At 42.1% G+C, this 18,698-nt stretch overlaps 1 pseudogene; it reads right to left on the bottom strand.

Moving 5' to 3' along the window:
- Positions 1–17,702: 17,702 nt before the first annotated feature.
- On the bottom strand, positions 17,703–18,154 carry LOC149144016 (small ribosomal subunit protein uS13z/uS13y/uS13x pseudogene; annotated as a pseudogene).
- Between the last annotated feature and the right edge of the window lie 544 nt (positions 18,155–18,698).

Raw genomic sequence — 18,698 nt, 5'->3', positions numbered from 1 at the left:
GATGTTGTGGGGAAAAGTATCCAATGCAGATGACCCTATCCCTACTCTAAAGGTGACAGTCTTTAGCAACAACTGAAAGTAAAGCTTTGATGTTTTCCTTTATGAAAGTACAGAGAGGGGGAAGAAATGATCAACCAACCTGGTATCCTTCGCTTAGTCGATCTTGATCCTCTCTCTTTGTCTCTTGTTCCCAGCTCCTTGCTCTCTTTGCCGGTCCAGCTACACACAAGCCCTGCACAAAACGAGAGAGGAAACTACAAGATACAAGTACTCATAACTGATGCATGGATTAGAGTGAATCAAATATACATGTAAATACAATACATCAATGCAATACAAGTATATAGGAGAACATGCAAAACTTTATTGATAGAAGTAACAGGGTTCTGAGAAGGTTACAACCAATGATGGCTCCAATCCAGCAGCACCTCCCCAGCAGCAAGAACTCTCCTCTTCACCTCTAGTAAAACAATCACCCAATAGCTCTAACTGTAATCCAACAACACCTCCTTGCTTTACACAAAATTCCAGCCTCCTTAGACCTCATAGAAGAGCTCTATATATAGGATAGAAGAAGAGAGGATGAGTCAGCTTGAGACTGACATGAAGCTGCCTTGTGTCCTCTCCCTCTTCAGTTAATCTTCAGTTCTTGAGTCCACTTGGATTTCCTTGGTTACACATGGTGATCAAGTACCTCTTACTCATCATAGGGCGAATCTTATGAACCAAGTGTCAGTTTGGAAGCTTCCTGGGCAGTTGACACCTTGCAGGATGACTGTGCCACTTGGCCAATCTCGCCCAGCGCAGGTAGCCTTCATTACTTTTGACTTCCAGCGCAGGTACAGAGTGGGACAGTTGCATTACAGCGCAGAAGCTCAGTTAAGCAGCTGACATGATCCAAAATAAGCCTGTTTTGAAGTGTTTTCAGGTGGAGAACTGATTGGAAGTGCTGTTGTTTGATGACCTTGTTCTTTTAGGGGTAAGAACAACATGTTTAGGGACTGAGGATCCCTGTAATTATTGACATTCCATGCTCCATGATGCGAGGCACAAAAATGTCTATAACAGTTGCCCCCTAAAGTATGAGGCCGTTTATCGGGTGAAATAATTTATCTATAGGATCCGAAGTTCGTTCCAGTGCTGAGGAGAGTGCCCTGTAATATAATACAATACAATACATTATTTTTCATTCATCATTATTCTCATGATCTAGCTGAGGCGGGCATTCCCATGCTCAGCTTTTTATAAATACATTTTGGTACATATGACAGACGATCGTCTGAAGATAGACTGATAATTTTCTGCTGAAATTATCATCCTTTGAGTAGGATGATCATCTGCTGCAATGATGTACATGGCAAATGTTTTTATATTTCCTGAATATATATCGCAGCCCGGATGGATGAAACTAGATCCGGGGTCTTCAAACTCGTTCGATCTTCACTCTAAGTACAAGTCGATCCATGTGAGAATTGCGCTGAAGTCGAACATGGAAAGACATCGCTTGATTACCGGTCAATAATGAAAACCGTTAACAAGCGCGAGAGGAATCACCAATAATGACGATGACCCTCAAGGTACTGCAGTACAATTCATGTGGCGTGAATAAAGGACTTGGTGTCGAACGCCACGCAAAATCTTCTGGTCGAAGGTCATCGATGTATACCTGTCGCCGGAAGTGAGAAACTTGCCATTGAGGCATGCAAGCTTCAAAGTACTGATGGGGGTGTTCCTAGATCAACTTCTTGGATAATGAGCTGAAGTCGACAAGAAGCGATCCGTCAAAGGAGGGCCTTAATGAATCCCACATCAATGACACGGAACGGAGCTAATGACTTTAGTGGAGGTGAAAACAAACTGTGACATATGATTCAGGGTGGCGGTCATGAATGGATGAAGGATAATGTATGGCAGTGGATGGGACACGGTTGACACTTTCAGAATGACCCCTCTTGAACATATAACGACACTGATGCGATGGATCGGTAGCATTACCCCAAATGTGGATGGTTTGGCGAGGACCATGGTGATGAGACCGGTGAATGAAACAACCCAACCCGATGTGATACGGAAGAAAAGTGTCATGTTCAAGAGTGACTTGCTACCATTAAACTTTGAATGTTCTCCCAATTTTTCCCCAGTCATTTCTGACCAGTACCTCTTTATTTTTGTCAAGCTTGAGGAGGATAACATATGCTTGTTCTATAACCTGCCCTTCGGGCAAGCCCATTGCTATGATTTAACGAGCCTAGCGATAGGGAAACTCGTTCTCGTCTAAAGACAAGTTTGTCACTATTTAATCATTTTAACGAGTCTAACGACAACGAAAACTCGGTCCTTTTCATTTTTAGAGAGTCTGAAAAGGTACAGAAAGTCAACTCCATAATTCCTTTTTCGTCATCTAATCCCTTAAGTCCGAAAAAGTATAAAACAATACAGACGGGATGGCTGTTCGGTACTTTTACGAGCCGAACAAGACAAGCGCTCGATCTTTTTGTGCAATAATCCCTCAGGTCCAAAAAGATTAAAATCTAGAGGAGGGATAGCTTTCGGTCGTTTAACGAGCTAGAAGGCCAAAAACTCGGCAAACTTTTCATATTTTACGAGTCAGTGAAAAGAGCTCAAAGAAGACTCGTCTTTTGAGGAACGAGTGATAAACAGGGATAACAACTGATTCCAGGTACAATTTGGAATTTTCCAATCACGGTAGTGTCACAAGGATGGCTAGGTGAAATCACTCTTCGCAGCTGTTCTTCAAAATAGGTAAACACACATATGGGGGTGAATGATCGGCCAAATGAAATGGAGGTGATGGATGAAAACACGACCAAGGCTTTTAAGGCTTATAATTTTGCGATCGCAATGGCTATTTACCGAGATAGGTTCATTTTTTAATGAGCTTGAACTTTGGTGGAAAAACTCTGCTCACACTTTTCTATTTTTTAACGAGCATAAATTTCGTGGTAAAACTGCTCGATTCATGGTCAAATTTAATTTTTTACTTTTACTAGCTTTTCTCTTTTCAAATGTAGTACTTCATCTTCAATTGCTGCAACAAATTTTGTTAGAAATGGACAATATTTGCATGAAAACGAGATTATAACCCTAATATTTAACTTTAAACTGTGTAAAAAGTCATAAAAAGGGGTTTTTACCTTTCATTTACCATTTCATTTGCATTTTGCTTGTTGGAGCTCTCGAGGTGCCTCTTCTTCCTTGATTTTCACCAGCTGATTCCGGGAGATTCTGTGGACGATTTTCGGCGCCGTTTGGACTAGGTAGGAGCTAAACCTTAGCCCTTCACTTTCATGGTTTCCTTTTTCAGTTTCATGCATGTTTTTCAGAGTTTCTGGGCCCCAGGGGTTTCATTAGGGCGCCCTGGCATCAGCGCAGGTTCCCCTTTCGAAATCTGCGCTGTATTTCAGGCAGCCTTAAGGCAGACTGAGTTCCAGAGCAGGGGGAAGACTCTCTGCCTGCGCTGGGCCTAAAAAGGCTGATTTTGCATGAGTTTTTTGATGATTTTTCGCCAGATTTTCATCAAAATCAGGAACTTACTCCTTCTCTTGTTTGATTGTAGGGAACTTTGGACAAAATGTCCCTTACATGGCGAGAACGAGAACATGAAGCAGAGGACATGGTTGCACTCCATGACCCAGTCACGGTGAACGCGCTTCGGAACTGTGGCCTGCTGAAGTTCTTCCGTATCTCTAGCATGAGAGCACAGATTTCTTTACTGCAGTATATGCTTGATGCTTGGGATCCTGTTAACCAAGTATTTCAGATTAGGGGGAAGTCCTTCTCTTTGACCATAGAGGACATGTACTTCTTGACTGGCTTGTCAAGGCGGGGTGCTCTGATTTCTTTGTCAGGTACGGCTCGAGGGACTACTTCCACCAGAGACTATATCCGTCAGTATTGCCGGGAAGGTTCACAGCCGAGCAAAGACGGCAAGATCAATATCCGTGACATCACTGACAGGTCTCTCAGGTCCATTCTGTTTACTATTGGTAGGATGGCCGGTAGCGCAGCTTTACATGTTGCCAACAGATCTTATATGCAGCACGCCTTGGAGTGTCTCCAACCGAAAGTGTTTAACTGGTGTGATGCAGTACTTATCCAGATGAAAAGTCAATTGACCAAGGTAAAGGACGGGGGGCTGAAGAACTTTGGATTTGGTTCTATTCTGACTGCCTTTGTCTTGGAGAAAATCCCATTGATGCAACCTCAGTACATCTTGCTTGATGTACCTTCTCCGACCGAGCCACGCATGCAGAGGTGGGTTGACCATATGTCCCGGCATGCTGGTCAACCTCATATTACATTCACTGAGTCCTTCTTTAGGTGGTTCGAGCGTCAGGAGATGGCATTTTCTGAGTATCCATATGTGGGTATGGACTACCGAGGTGATCCGGACTTGGTGCTTCCGGATGGCGAGCAATGGGGCGCTATTGGTAAAATCTCTGACCATATCACTGTTTATTGTTTTCATTCATGATGTTTACTGTTCAAAACTGATCAAACTCTTGGGTGTATGCAGATGTTGGTCCTGTTCGTCCAGTAGCTCGTCCACGATCGCCAGTTGCTGCCCCAGCAGCAGAGCCTGCTAGGAGAGTTATTATTCGCGACCTTGGTGATACTGAGATACTTGCAGCTGTGCAGGAGCAGGTTGAGAGCCTCACTCGTGGTCTTCCGGATGTACAGATTGACGAGTTACCTTTACAGTTGTAGCGGCACACCATTGGCGTGCCTAGACGATGGACTCGTCTCTTGCGCATGATCGCACAGACCGTGACGTACTTTCATGAGCACCACTAGGCTAGGGTGCCCCCTAGCATCTTTTTGAGTTATAGGTCATATGACCAATTTTGTTTTGATTACAGCACATTATGTACAAACTATAAACAGCTTTATATATTTTGATTTTCGGAGTTTATTTCAGTTTATTTGTGATCCACTTACATAGCACCGATGCATCTCTTTTATATATGTTGTAAATGTCTATCTAATACATAGTTTGCCAATGAATCTGTTAATGTGTTCAAGTTTCTGGAAATATGTTCGTATTGAATTGAATCAAACTCTCTTTCCAAAATCTTAACTCTTAGAAACATACGATAAATAGCTGGATTGCGGACTGAATATATACCAGTGAGTTGTAGTATCACAAGTTGTGAGTCTAGCCTAACAATTAGTCAGCGTATACCATGAGCGATGGTATCAGAGAGAAGTTCGATCAACGCACTATACTCAGCGATATTGTTTGTTGACCGTCCAATACACACGCCTCTGAAACTCACTAACTCGCCGCTTGGATCAAAAATGGCCCAGGCAGCGGAGGACAAATTCCGCGTACTACGACTCGCTCCGTCGGCATATCCCACATATGTATCAGAATAATTCGACATCTGCAACAAACGAGAAGGGTGGATTACTATCGAAACAAACATTTTAGCGAAAACAAAATACAACAAAAGCACTCAGGTTACTATTTAGGCATAGTAACGCTTGAGGTACAACCCGTTACGGGGTTGCGCCAGTGGTATTCCGTCATAATCCATTAACTCGTAGGCTCCTTTTGCTAACACCCTTTTAACAATATAGGGACCCATCCATAAGGACTGAAATTTTCCTGCTCCTAATTTATCGGATTCTTGGTCGTAAAGCAAAACCAAGTCACCTTCAGAGAAGTTGCGCGGTTTGACATTCTTGTCAAACTGTGCTTTGACTCGTTTCTTATGAGCCTCGTTCGCCAAAGCGGCATCACGACGGTTTTCATCCAACTGGATCAATTCCAGGAAACGAGCCTCTTCTTCTGAGGTTCCGGGGAGGAGGTCAATTGCGAGTTTAAGAGACGAAATTTCGCACTGGATCGGTAATACTGCCTCTAGGCCATACACCAATTGGAATGGTGTGAACCCAGTGGCGTTCTTTACCGAGGTTCGGTAAGCCCATAATGCTGAGTACAGGATTAGATGCCATCTTCTCTTGTGAACCCCGATCATCCCTTGCAACATACGCTTCAGGACTTTGTTGATTGCCTCAACTTGCCCGTTGGCTTGTGGATAATATGGGGTAGAGCTGTCGTGCGATAGCCCTAGTTTGGCAGCTAATTCAATCATCATGTGATTGCGAAAATGCGATCCATGATCTGTCACTATAGCTTGTGGAACGCCGAACCTGGCGACTACATGATTGAAAAAGAAAAGGGCAGCTGTTTCACCAGTGTTATCCAATGTAGGCATCGCCTCGGCCCATTTGGTAAAATAGTCAACAGCGACTATAATATACCCATGCCCCCGGTCGAGGTGGGGTTACATTGCATGAAATCGATGCCCCACTTGGCGAAGGGCCCAACAGCAACTATTGGCTGTAAGGGTGCGGGCGGTCTTCTGGTTTTGCTATCAAAGATCTGACATGCATGGCCACTTCTGACAGCTATTATGCAATCTTTAAACATAGTTGGCCAGAAATATCCTGCTCGTAAGATTCTTTGTGCTGTTGCATATCCAGATTGATGCCCCCCGCACGTGCCTGAGTGACAATCATTCAGGGCTTTTTCGGCCTCCTCATGGGTAAGGCACCTCCTCAGAACCGTATCGACGCCACGACGGTAAAGTGTATCACCGACGATCATGTAGTCTTTTGATTGGTATCGTATACGTTTCCGTTCCGAGTGTGAGGTATTAGGCCTAAATTTCTGGGTTTGGAGATAGACAATGATATCTCCATACCACTCATCGCTTACTGATATCAGAAACAAATTTTCATCCACGATTGACTCTTCTGATGTTTCATCGTTGGACGACGATGGGAGATCGCATAATAATTCCGCGAAAACTAGAGCTTTCTTCGATTTGGATTTTACAAAATCTAACTCAAACTCTTGAAGGATGGCTATCCATTTTGAATATTTTCCCCCAAGCAACTGTCGCGACAGTATATATGTCATGGGATTGCAATCTGACAAAACGGTAGTTTTCCTAAAGAGGACATAATGTCGAAACCTTTGAATCGCTTGAACAGCAGCAAGCACTAGTTTTTCAACATAGGAATATTTACTTTCTGTATCATTTAAGTTTTTACTTAAATAATATATATAGGATGTTCAATTCCTTCGACTTCTTGCACTAAGACCATTGCAATGGTCGTATCTGCTGCAGCTAGATACAGGTTAAAATCTCTTTGATAGTCCGGGGCGTACATTAATGATGCTCTTACTAGACAATCTTTCGGAGCGTCAAAGGAAGCTTGCGCAACCTGGTCCCAGACAAAAGGTACATCCTTTTTCAAAAGACGAGTATAACCTTTGGCAAGTTCTGCGTAATTTGGAATGAACCTCCTCAGAAAGTTTGCTTTCCCTTGGAGTTTCTGAATCTGAAGCAAATTTGAAGGTGGAGGCAAATTAATGATTGCCTGAACCTTACAGGGGTCGAGACGAATCCCATCCTTAGAGACAACAAAGCCAAGTAAACGACCAGAACCGACGCAAAACACACACTTGTGCGGATTGAGTCTTATCTTATAATGTCGGCAACGCAGAAAAATTGCTCTCAAATGCCGCGGATGATCAGTCCGCTTTCGCGAATGAGCCGGAAGATCGTCGAGATAAGGTTGAACAATGTTCTTGATGTCATGAAAGGCATAATTCATTGCCCTCTGAAACGTCGCCCCTGCGTTCTTTAAACCAAAGGGTAATTTTCGATAAGCGAATGTGCCCCACGGACAGATGAATGCAGTCTTAGACTGGTCCTGTGGGTGGATATTTATTTGATTATACCCGGAAAATCCATCCATAAAGGAAAAGATTTCACATCCGGCGCATTCATCAATTATCTGGTCGATGAAGGGTGTAGGGTAGTTGTCCTTTGGACAAGCTTTATTCACATCCCTATAGTCGACGCACACTCTTATCGTCCCTTGTTTTTTCATAACAGGGACAATATTCGATACCCAATCGGTTAGAGGAACCGGGTAGATGAATCCAGCATGGAGGAGTTTTTCAACTTCCGCCTTAATGGCAGCGGCTTTCTTCGGATGTACCTGCCGAAGCCGTTGTCTTACTGGTTTGACATCAGGATACATTTTAATCTCATGTTCAACTATGCTCGAGTCAATGCCTGGCATTTCATCATATGACCATGCAAAGACATCTCTATATTCGCGAAAGAGAGCACTATATATTTCCAGTTCTGAAGGGGAACAACTTTTGCCGACATGAATATTCTCAACAACATCAGATTTCGTCGAGATGTTTATGGCTACTGTCTCTTCAATATTGGATAGGTTTCTCTCTGAATCCACCGTATTTACAGTATTTGTTAGGAATTCAAACACTGAAGGGTGGTATAGGTCGTGATGAGTTTCTTCTTCACACTCTGGAAGAAGGGAACGATGGTGGTGATCATTCCACGGTGCCCCCTCAATCATCATTGATTGTAAGATTCCTTCGTCAGTCCCATGAACTTTTGACCATGGATCTAATGGGGTACCATATTCTTCGGACCTATCTACCCAAACGCTTGACGAGCGTTCATTTGGGCTCGCCTCCCATGCCTGAAACATTGATTGCTACAATATTTCAATGGGGCTAGGAGGCAATACCACTTGATGATCCATGACGACTTTGTCTTCTGCGACTTTCGATGAAGATATCATGTTGCATCTTGCTACAAATGGGATATTCCCTTCATGGAAAGGAGGTGGCAACGCGAAAGTTCCCATCATTGTGGGATCTTTTAGCAAGCCTACTCCTATATCTTTTATCGAATGGTCGCTCCCATGGATCAGGGGAATGCTTCCAGTAACTTGTGAACCGTTAGGGAGGAAATTCTGTTGGTCGACGATCGTAATTCCCCCTTCAAATGGGAATGCGATCTTCCTAAAATATGTCGACACTACAGCTGCCATGGCATATATCCATGGTCTTCCCAGTAGGATGTTATAGTCAAGATTGCCATCAATGACTTCGACATCAATTTCCACTGTTTTTCCTCCTAGTTCAACCTTAAAGTTATTTAGGATACCGTACGGAGTGTACGATCTACCGTCAAATTCTTTCAATGTCATCGAAGATCGCGACAAGGTTGGAGATCCAAGAGTTTTCCAGCAACTCATCGACATGATACATGTCGATGCGCCCTCATCAATAATCGTTCTATGAACAGTTTTGTTGAGTGCTTTCATTTGAATAAGGAAAGCCAATTGCGCTGGTAACTGAGGATCATATCCTTTGTGATCAAAGGATACAAGACTGGAATCTTTAGGATCCACTCCACCAATTGTAGATAACAATGCCTGTCTTTGGGATGGGAAATTTTGTAGTACCTCAAGAGTCGACATAGCAGATGGAGATTGGGCCAAATCCTCCACTATATTATAGTGTTGCGCCACTCTGGCGCGAGGGTTGAATGTCGATTTGTGGACTACTCCCTTAGGCGGCTTTATTGTTAATTCATGCATGAGGGGGGGTACAACTTCTGCCGAAGTCGTTGTCGAACTACTGGGTTGATCTTTCCCTTTGTCGTTCGACACCGGCGGATTCCCATAATCTTTATTCCTAGTCGAGATCAAAGCATCACTTTGCTTAGAAACCGACAGCATAAGCACTTGAGACGGGGAAGCATTTCCACTATCAACCATATTCTGACCTGGGGTGGGAAATGGATCAGTCAACACAGCTGAAGTTTGGGAACTTTTTAGGAACCTCTTTAACTCAGCTTTGAACGGACAGTTCTTTGTTGAATGATTTTCATCACATATTTGACAAGGAGGAAATTGTTTCTTTTGCCCAGGAGGGTTTGAAGAAGTTTTTTGAGGGGATGATCCACCTTGTTTCTTCTTCTTCCCTTTGTTTTGTTTCTTCTTGCTTCCTGGTTGATTGGAGTTTTTGTCTTTATCCATAGATACAGCATTTACCTCCGAAGCAAGAATCTCCTGATTTGCTTTTTGATTCGAAGTCTTACGGGCTTTCTTATTCGAATCCCTTGTCGACTTAGCGTTTGCAGTTCTAATCACGCCATCACCAGCATGAGAGTCACTGTTCGATCCGGGAGGAGGAGGGATTGAAAATTCCGGTCTGGAGGCGTCAGGTATCTTATCGTAGAGCGTGCCCGACTGAGTATACACTAAGTCCAAATATTGAGCACGAGCAATAACTTGCTCCTCTGTTACGACGCCTCCCTTGGCCACATCTTCTGTTATTGCCGGCAGAAGCGACTTTATAAACCACTCAGCTAATAGTTGATCTGGAACATAGGTCTTTACCATTCTGCGACGACGACGCCACTCATGTATATGATCAGATATATGTGTGGCTGTTGTTTGCTTGAAATTGGTCAAGATTTCTGTTCCAGTTTCGTACCTTATAGGTAACTGAAAGTGTGTTAAGAAAGTCGTGGCTAGGGAACTAAAATTGTCGAAAGAGGCTCTAGGTAATTCAATATACCATTTGGCCGCCGGACCAGTCAATGTCCTCTAGAAAAGACGAAGCCTTATCGAATCATCATTCAAGGTATTCGACGAACACCACAGATGGAATGTCATCACATGATTCGACGGGTCTTCGCCCGGATTTCCATTGAATTTAGGAATGTCTGAAGGAAGTTTGTGAGGAATCGCCGGCCACCAATGGGCATAGGCGATTGGATCGTTCATCAATCGATGTAAATCTGGTAATTCTAAGGTCGCCACGAATGGCAACTGCTGATTCAGGTTTGGCGAGGCGTACCCAGGATATGATGGAATCGCCTGAGCAGTAGGTCTTTGCACACCAGCATAATGCAACTGATGTTGATATGATTGATATGGCTGGTGGGCTTGGCCACTGTAAAGTGGTTGGTTTAACCCATTCTGAATATAGGGTTGCCCACTATTTGCAAAGATCTGTTGCTCAGACCCCTGGTACACCTGTTGAAACTGAGGTTGTTGGTATTGCACCATCCATGGTTGTGAAGCCATGTTTTGTTGTGCGACACTAACCGACGGACCAAGATGCGGTGTTATGGTTCCCGTTTGTATCTGTGTCGTCCCGGCAGTTGGCGATTGTGGTTGTGTTGCAGGGTCAATAGGCTGTTGCATTACAACTTGGGGTTGACATACAACAGGCATCGATTGAACTTGCGACACGGTTACAATTGCTGGCGTCGTCGGGATACTAGACATAGGTACACATTGTTGCATGGAATATACAACTCTTGGTTGTTGGGGTAACATAGGTACCCAACCACTCGTCGTTACTTCAGTCAAACCTGAATGTGGTTGAAAACTACCGTATGGGTATCCCCCGAAAGGGGAAGTGAAAGGGCATATTGCCCCCCATACGGTAACAATCCGGAGCTCAAGGGTATAGATGGCCTTTGAGGACTGGATGGCCCAAAATGATTCCCAAAGGGATCAATTTGTCTAGTTTCAATATAAGAATTACCGGGTATTATACCGGAAGAACAAACTGGAACAGACCAAGTTGTCATAATAGTCCCTGGATGGACTCCTTCTAGCTGATGAGAGCTAGTCGGGACGGCTGGTATGCCGGCAAACATCGTTGGATTGGCAGCAGGAACTTCTGTTGTCGCTGTGTCGTTTGGCACAGTTCTAGATGTCGACGGTTGTTCAAACATTTTAAGTCTATCCAATAAACTTCCTAACGATTCTTCAGGAACTTCTGGTGGCGATAGACAAACTTCTGATGCAGAAGGAAAAAGAGGGGTACCTACTCCAAAATGAATTGGAGTATTTGCTTGTTGGTCCTCTACGATTTCCTCTATTGCAATCAGACCAGGAGGAAGAGGCAGACCGTCAGGTCCATAAAAGATTTCTGGTGCCGAAGAAGGGGTTGCTTCGACAGCGACAGTCATTTGAAAAACAAGACTCTGTGGACCGGTTTCAGATGGAACTGGCTCAGTTATGCAAGTACTTGTCTTCAGACTAGGATCAGTACCACTGTCCTTCTGTTGCTGTTGAACTTCTTCAATAGAGGCAGGGATTCTAGAAATATTGGGAGTGACCAGAATCTCAAATGTTGTTGGAACTTCCGTTCTAACTTTAAAAGGAGATTTTGACCTGGTCAAGCGAGTTCGCTTCGTCCGTACTACTCTCAGTTCCGGAGACAAAGGCGGTTGACTCGCAAGCCTCCCTGAACGACGGGGTTTTAATTGACTTTCCTCCACGGTTGCGGATTACTTGATCAACTAAAATACAAAAAGGGGAATTATGTTTCCGTATTGAATGAATTTTATTAGACGCTTTTAGACACAACTTTGCTTTTTCATGTTTTAAGAGTCAAGAAAAAGCTAAAGATGACTCTAATCGCCTTCGATGTATTAACGAGCCCGAAGTGACAAATGCTTGGTTGGACCTTTTCAGTTATAGAGTTTGAAAAGGGCCAAAAGAAACTGCTCTGGAGATCTAGGCAGAGGGTGTGCCAAACCTTTCGCAAAACCACAGAATACATTTTACGGTACGGGTGGTCGATCTTCGTGAATGCTGTGTTCACTGCATCGCGATTAGTAGGGCGGTCGACACGGCTTCCTAAGGATAAAGGATAATTGCCTATAGGGGTCTCCCAATATACGCGACGGTACGCGGGAGCACAAGTCCGTATTAGTGCTATCGTCCCTCAGGAGGAATCACCCACCTTCGTAGAGATCGACAGTCACTACGTTTAACGACGCCGGAACACGTCTCTACCTAGACCTCTATTGTGAGCGTTATGTTACAATGCGTTTTTAGATTCATTCAATATATTTTAAGTTGATCTTGTTTATCAGTTTGTCTTTCAGGATCACCACGAGATGTATTGGTACAAATTCCTAAATGCAGCTAAAATGATAAGCAAGCTTTTACAATCTTTTTAGCTTTGAAAATCCTAACTACTGAGGGGAGAGAAAAACAATATCTTTCCACACAGAGCACCAAGCACAAACTAATGCACTTTCTCCTAGATCAGACACCCAAACTTATCAAAATGCAAATGCAAGATGCATGTATTTCTTTTCTTTCCCTTTATTGTTGATGTAGACAAAAGGAAAACTGTTGTATGACTTTCGAATTCAATTTGAAGCGTAAGCAAACCAATTTTTTCTAAAATGAAAAAACGCTTTACAGGTACTTGTTTCAACACTAAAAATATATGAATTCAAACCATAAAGTGAAAAACAAACAAACTCAAACAGCCATGAACAGTAATAAAACTAACTCTTAAGATCACAAAGACACTTTTACAGTTCAGGATCTAAGAGGTCACAGCTATACTGGTTCGCTTTTCACAATGGGAAACTGTAACTGCAACAAGAAATACTGAAAGAACATTCACAGTTTCATCACACAACTGAGGCGGAATAATGTCAAGGAGAAGTGGCTTACAACAAGTACAATAACCAGCAAGCAATCAGCCAAAAACAAGTGCAAACAGGGCCAAGACACAAAGGGAAAGCTGAGCAAGACAATGGCTAACTGGACCAGCGCAGGTTCTAGTCTGCCAATTTCACTCTCAGCGCAGTTCCTGAAGGGAGTACCTGCGCTATAATGCAGGCTGCCTGTGTACAGCCTGCACTGACTCACGAGAGTTTCGTCTACAAAGAATTCCGGGTCATAAAAAGCTCAAAAATGCACTGTTTTTGATGAAATAAAAAGCTATAGGTCAAGTACAGGCTAAGGTATGATCAAGAGGATGAAGATCTATCACAAAGAGTAAAGAGTCTTTTGTAGATAAGCTCTTCAAATCTTGAATTTGCTCAGCAAATGAGCAAGGGTAGCAGTCCCTCTACTTCGCTTTTGATATAGTCAAAAGCTTTTCGATTTGGTACTTTTTTCTTCAAGAAATGAATAGCAAAATACTACAAACACCAACAAGATACTAGGCTCCCCAGCGGAGTTGCCAGTTTGTTGTGGGGAAAAGTATCCGATGCGGATGACCCTATCCCTACTCTAAAGGTGACAGTCTTTAGCAACAACTGAAAGTAAAGCTTTGATGTTTTCCTTTATGAAAGTACAGAGAGGGGGAAGAAATGATCAACCAACCTGGTATCCTTCGCTTAGTCGATCTTGATCCTCTCTCTTTGTCTCTTGTTCCCAGCTCCTTGCTCTCTTTGCCGGTCCAGCTACACACAAGCCCTGCACAAAACGAGAGAGGAAACTACAAGATACAAGTACTCATAACTGATGCATGGATTAGAGTGAATCAAATATACATGTAAATACAATACATCAATGCAATACAAGTATATAGGAGAACATGCAAAACTTTATTGATAGAAGTAACAGGGTTCTGAGAAGGTTACAACCAATGATGGCTCCAATCCAGCAGCACCTCCCCAGCAGCAAGAACTCTCCTCTTCACCTCTAGTAAAACAATCACCCAATAGCTCTAACTGTAATCCAACAGCACCTCCTTGCTTTACACAAAATTCCAGCCTCCTTAGACCTCATAGAAGAGCTCTATATATAGGATAGAAGAAGAGAGGATGAGTCAGCTTGAGACTGACATGAAGCTGCCTTGTGTCCTCTCCCTCTTCAGTTAATCTTCAGTTCTTGAGTCCACTTGGAGATCCTTGGTTACACATGGTGATCAAGTACCTCTTACTCATCATAGGGCGAATCTTATGAACCAAGTGTCAGTTTGGAAGCTTCCTGGGCAGTTGACACCTTGCAGGATGACTGTGCCACTTGGCCAATCTCGCCCAGCGCAGGTAGCCTTCATTACTTTTGACTTCCAGCGCAGGTACAGAGTGGGACAGTTGCATTACAGCGCAGAAGCTCAGTTAAGCAGCTGACATGATCCAAAATAAGCCTGTTTTGAAGTGTTTTCAGGTGGAGAACTGATTGGAAGTGCTGTTGTTTGATGACCTTGTTCTTTTAGGGGTAAGAACAACATGTTTAGGGACTGAGGATCCCTGTAATTATTGACATTCCATGCTCCATGATGCGAGGCACAAAAATGTCTATAACAATTGATCCAGTACCAAGAAGTACTAGGGCTTACAGAATAACCTGAAGTAGTTTCCCATGTCAGGAAACTGCTAGGTCTTTAGCGTTATTAATTATATCATTAACTATATAGTTACATAAAAGAATATACTTAGGAAAGTTAAAATATATTTAAAAAGTGTGCATGCAAAGAAAATAATATGACCACATTGAAACTAGACAAAAAAAAGGGTATATCATGCATATTCAAAGCACATAAATAGAAAAATCATAGTAAAGAGGGTATGAATACCTTATAGAGAGTAATAAACAAGTGAAACATTATTCTCAAATAATAAAAATACATAGTTATTCTTTTTTAACATGAATGGAAAATGAGAATTTAAAACTAGTATGTTTGTAGGCTAAGACCTCATTATACATAATAATTTAACAAAATCCTATTTGAAAACAATATCAACAAATTGGTGTATAGGCCTCAAAAGAGAAAGCAATAATCTCTATTCTTTTAAAGGAAGAGAAAAATTATAGAAAGGATGCAATCTTAGCTAGGGAGCTTAGGCCATGCATCTATATATATATAGATAAGAGTCAAATAATTTTAGAAATTATGTTTAATTTAATTAGACTAAGTGGGAGATACCAATAACTAGAATATAACTCTTCAATTAAATAACACCAAAGAGTATCAAACTAAGGCCAACATGAGGTATTTCAATAGATCCTAATGTAACCAATGTCCAATGTCCATACAGGTCAGGGATAGGACAATGACATAGTCATGATTCTGAAACCCTGCAGACCATTAAAGAAAAGAAGGAGAACACATGTTACTATTAGAGTGAAGGAAGACTACGTGAGGAATCATCTCTGCAAAGAAATCGAATGCTTAACCAAAATTTGGAAGGACTATCCTGCGAAGAAAAGCATGAGATTTGAGTTAAATTGTGAACTTGGAAGAAGCGTTAGAAAAAAAAGGAATTGGCATAGCATCATATATCCATATTTATGTGAGAAAAATTACTAATGTCTATGCATATTCTCCAATAATCATAATTCCACTCTAATTTCAAATAAATACCTTCTTGATAGTATTAAGGTTTCAACACAACCTTACCCACAAGAAATTAATGAAGGGATTTCTTTGTTAAGGACTAAGTCTAGTCGAAATCCCAAATTAATGAACTGCCATATCGAAACCCTTTAGAGAAGGGTTAGGATTTCATCTGCAAATGAATAATCCCCTATTGATAATCCGAGAATAGATGGAGAATTAAGTATAGGGTGTTAGTGTATAATAATAATTGGAAGGAGTAGAAAAAAATGTGACATTTCAAGACAAAATGTGAACCAGGTATGGGTCATTGGTCTTAGTCCGTAGCCAATCTAAAACTCGATAGTCATCTAATGCAGAACAAATGAGTCATGACACGCATTTTCACAAGAACATCATAATGAGATCCGAAAGAACCCCTTCTACACATTCAGATGCACATGAGTTGCAGAGCTCGGCTCTAGACTCGGTCACGTGACAAATGCAATCAATGCAACAGAAGAAAAGGTCGGTAGTTACCCTGACTATACAGGAAAGCTAATCAACATTGATATCTTCCTTTCACATACCCATTTTTTATCAAGACAACTAGCTAGGGTTACAACTTTCATGTGGGACCTCGTTTACATGTTTAAGTATATGCGTGAAGGAAGACTCGTCAAACATCCATGGTGGAATGTGTTTCCACGAGGTTGTGTTCAACCAATGGTGGCATGAGCTTAAGATTACCATGTCAGAGAATAATACAACCAAACATAAATCCTTTGATTAAGGTAGGTATACATGTAACTAAATCACACAATTTGGAAGTCAGAAGGATGAATTCCACCAGGGACACATTAATATTACCACTACCTTAATGTTCACACCTAATCTTCAACGGTTGAGTAAACTGGAACGTGAACAGTCATCAAGAAGATGAACTGATCCGTCCCATTTTATGTATATAAACAATAGTTATCTAATGAAATAGTCAGTCAGTTTTCTTCTGCCCATTTTTGGAGTTACCTTGGCCTGACATGGTATCAGAGCGCAGGTCCCAGATTCCTTGTAACTCCCTTACCTCTGTCCTGAGCGCTGCTCTTTCCTGAGCGCTCCTATGTCCTGAGCGCTCCTCTGTCCTGCGTGTCATTAATTCTCTGAGCATCGGTTAACAGTCATTGATTGTCCTGCGTTTCATTCGTTTCGCTGCCTCTCCACCGCTGCCTCTCATTGATTGTCCTGCGCATCTGCTGAGTAATCATTTCCAAGAAAGTCTTTCTTGCTATCCGAAGAATCACCAAAAAAAAAAAAAGCCTCTGTCATTTTCCCTGAGGCCGAGGCCGGACTGTATTTTCCTCACTAGCTGTCTCTGGCTGTGGAGGCTCGTCCAAGTATCTAAATACATCGACTGTGTGAAATTCCATCTTTTCCACTGTATAGTCACTATAGTCTAGTGAAGATAATCTTATCATTTATCACCGCCATGGTTGTTGTACAGCTCATCTCTCCATTTGGTTCTGGGCGGCCAAGCTTGCTCGAATCCTGATTAAACCTGAATACCATTTGGTGGCGCCACTCCGATCTATCTATGCTCAATGCTTTTTTGAGACACCAACAGTCTTGGCACTGGGATCGATCCATAGATGTGACGCCTTTTGTTTCTGTGTATTCGTTACTATATTGCAGTAATCTACCCCGAGATTTGACAACTGTTTTCGTGCTTCGTCTCATTTTGTGCGAATAGCTACCAACATCCCCTGCGATCAGTGGTCTTTGTGTGTTTTCCACGCACCCTAAGGCCCCAGTAGTGACGAAGACCGCGGTGGTTCCTGATCTTCTTCAAGCGTTCCAAGTCATCCCTGAGTTTCATGTCAAGAGCATTGGATACCACCTGAGTGGTTCCGCCATCCTTGATATCTTTCTGTCTGTTTAAAAAAGACCAATCTGGGATCTTGAATTGTTTAGGATTCATGACAATTATCATCAGGTTCTCAAGCTCTCAAGTGCAGAAAGTTCACCAGCTCTCTTGTTCATATCCTACCTACTCCAAGGTTGGCCAAACGCCGACAAATTCCCTTGATAGAAGTCAGGGCAAACATGATCTTCTGTCGCCCATCAACATTGGTGTTGAGGACACGAAGAATGTGTTGAAACTCCTCATTTGCAATCAAAGACATTTTCGCAGAACGCGAGAGCCTCAACAGTCGCCAGTAATGCTGGGTATTACGAAGACTGCAAGGGCTTTAGTATTATGCAGTTGATTTTTAACTTCAGTATGGCGATTCTGGTATAATGTTGTGCTATTGATTTTAACTTCAATATATATTTATGATGGCGGTTTTGGTATAGCGTTGAGCAGTTTGTTGACTTCATGATATTACATAGTTTAAATAATTCAAAGCGTTTGTATATCATTCAAAATATTGCGGTGTTTCCAGAATGTCTTATATACCAAAGCATTTGTAGTAATGATATATTGAAGTGATATATTAATAGAATGAAGTGATACATTGAAGTGATCCATTGCGCATTTTTTCAAAACATAGTAGTATTGCAGTGATATGTACAATGAAATGCTGATGCTTTTAGCAAAATATTAGAGGGATTTGAAGGTTGTAACGTAAGGATTTTTTTAGCAGAAGTAATTTTTTACAGAATGCATTCAATCATCTCTATGGTCAGAATAGTTCTCACTGGCAAGGAGAACTATTCTGAATGGTCTCGGATGGTAAAACACACC

Source organism: Pinus tabuliformis, chromosome X, assembly GCF_031772625.1.
Source record: "Pinus tabuliformis cultivar Carrire ecotype Pingquan chromosome X, CPIR1, whole genome shotgun sequence".
NCBI classification, from domain to species: Eukaryota; Viridiplantae; Streptophyta; class Pinopsida; order Pinales; family Pinaceae; genus Pinus; species Pinus tabuliformis.
This window is presented reverse-complemented; position numbering and strand designations above follow the sequence as displayed.